The sequence below is a fragment of the Cyprinodon variegatus genome, unplaced genomic scaffold (assembly GCF_000732505.1).
Source record: "Cyprinodon variegatus isolate N-32 unplaced genomic scaffold, C_variegatus-1.0 Scaffold110, whole genome shotgun sequence".
In the NCBI taxonomy this organism is placed as follows: Eukaryota; Metazoa; Chordata; class Actinopteri; order Cyprinodontiformes; family Cyprinodontidae; genus Cyprinodon; species Cyprinodon variegatus.
In genome coordinates this window covers 185,074-187,825 of record NW_015150563.1, presented here as the reverse complement: position 1 = coordinate 187,825, position 2,752 = coordinate 185,074, and positions in this window count along the sequence as shown.

The window sequence follows — 2,752 nt, the reverse complement described above, 5'->3', positions numbered from 1 at the left end:
GTGTATGACAAGAAGAGAAAGGCCTCAGAAGAGGCAGATATATCCCATAATGCTTTGCGCGGAGAGTTCTCCTTGCAAAGCATTATGGGATTTGCTGTCACAGCGGCCTGCATGCATGAGGAGAAATGGGCTCCCTCTCAGGAGCGGGTACAGGGTTGTGCATGTGCATTTTTTTATAGTGGAGAGGGTGGGTCTTTAAAAAAAAAAAATCACAAATCCTAGACAATACATTCCAAAAAAGTTAAGTTTCCAAGTTTGAAGACAGGAAGCTTTTTCAATTCAAATTTCATTTTTAATTGAAAAAGCTTCCTGGATGGGAAGCGAAGCATTTTCAAACTTGGAAACAAAGACTTGGAAAGTCCATTGGATTGTTTTTTTTTACTTTTTTGGAATGACTATGACCTGGATGACAGAGAATCATCACCAACACAATACCTTTAACTTTGAGCCTATGGGGAATTGGGTCGATTGGGTCTCTTACTATCTTTATGATCTCGAAAGAATTAAAAACAAATCTGATTCTAGCTTCCGATATTTGAAGGATATAAAATATACCTTAAATTAATATTAACATATTAATTTAAGGTATATGTAAAGATGCTGTGGTCTTTATGATCAGCTTAGATCATTTAGCAAACCCTGTCCAAAAGCGACTAGAGAAACCATGAATATATAAAGAATCTAAAAAACAGTTTTTAGAATTTTTAACCTTATAAAGGCAGTTTAGAATTGAAACTAGAAGTTTAAAAAAAACATTTTATTCACCAATGGAAAGACAATGATTGGCTGTAGCCAATAAAGGTAGAAGTGTTTCTGTTTGATACAGATTCAGGTAAAACCACCTGATAAAATAAGTTCTATGAGCCTTTTATCTCCAGGAAAGAAAAACATTTGAAAATTCAAACATTTTTCCACAATCAGTTTTGTTTTTCTGTTCTTATCTTGTAAAAGAATTACAGGACATTTCATGGTTTTCCAGAATTTTCCAAAGTAAACAGGAACACTGATTTAGGCTTCTTAAAAACTCAGACATATAATATGAATATTGTTTATCGGGTTTTAATCTCAACTGGCAGCTGCTAAACTTAAAGATTAAACTGTTTGTAACTCAGATTCCTTTAACAAAATCTATTTTCTGTTCAGTAAAAACCATCAGTGTCACACGAGCTTTTTTCATCCATTCTTTCTGTTAATGGTACAAACTTAAAAACGTCTCTGCTGTAAACAAACTAAACTGATTGCATTCTGAACGTCTTAATTTGTTGTTAAATGAACTTTAAGTGTCAATCTCATTTTCACATCTCATCTTATTTGTATTATTATAGATAACATCATTATTGCCTGTAAGGTTTCAAGGTAAAATCAGTTTGGTGAAACCAAACTCCTTCCATAGAAAGTGTTGATCTGTATTATGTTGTTGATTTTTTTTTTTGTTGTTTAATTAATTATATGATGTAAATCCTACATTAGTCAATGAAAATCCTCCTGAAGCAAATATTAGTTTTTCCTGACACCAATTTAAAGTCCTTTTAGTTTTTATACTTCTAAAATAAAATACAGTCAGAAAATTGAAAAATTACTGGGGAATTAAAGTTAATGGTAGAATATTAATTGTGTTATAGAAACTATATATATATTATTTTTTTAACTCTGAAATATGATTTCATGGAGAATAAATTTAGACCTCATGAGAAAGTTACGTAACAACTTGACTTTTCACATTTTCATGTTTTTTTTTATTTTCATGTTTACATAAAGTGTTTTAAGCATTCATGATCTACATTATTAACACTAATATGAAACTAATTTATTAAAGTAATCGATTTTGATGCCTTAATGTTTGATGTACATTTGATGAAAGCAGTAAAGATGCTCTGCAGTTTCCTCTGACCTTTTTTAATCTTAGTCTTAGTCTAACTCTTAACAGTTGGCCCTATTAAGTACCGTACGCATCTACTGTAACACTTCCTTATGCGTTTATAGTTTTAATGTTATTTAGCTTGTTTTCAATTATGTGTTTTTTTATTTCAGATTCTGCAAGTTTCCAAGCACAAAATAATGAACGGCCTTTAATTTGTTGAGATGGAGAAATAACAATTTATTAGAGGTGGATAAAAACTAATCTGATTTACTTAGTTAATTTCACTTGAGGTACTTAAGAAAAATAAATAAATAACTTTTAGAAAGTACGTTACTTTACTTTTTGCTAAAGTTATATTTTTGTGATAGAATTTCACTGATCTCTATTTATTCACTGGATTGCTGATTAAAAATATTGCTTAAAAAAACTGAAGTCCCCTGCCACCATCTTGGTACTTGCCTTGCTCCTACCATTGGCATCATAAAAATGCCAATATTGCTTTGTGAGTATTAATGCAGGTAAACAGCCATCTATGTCCTCTCTATATTTTATAAGTTGCCTCCTTTAAAGGCAACCTTTATTCCAGAAGGAATATTTCTGTGAAAAGGTGTGAATTTCACAAAAAGAAACTGTGATCCCTGTTTAAAAGTACCTCTGCTCATAGTGAGTACCTGCTTTTTCTATTATGACTATTATGCTTTTTTTAATTTCCTCAGTAAAATAAAACTAATTGTAGTGCAAACATCGTTTTAAAGTAAATATTTTTCCCGTAGATGTGGTACATTTGGATATTAGTTTTTTTGTGTCTCATGCTTTGTTGGAAGGCTTACATCCATTTTAGACTTAGGGCCGGATTTATCAAGATCCAATTTTGCGTGCAGTAATTTGCGC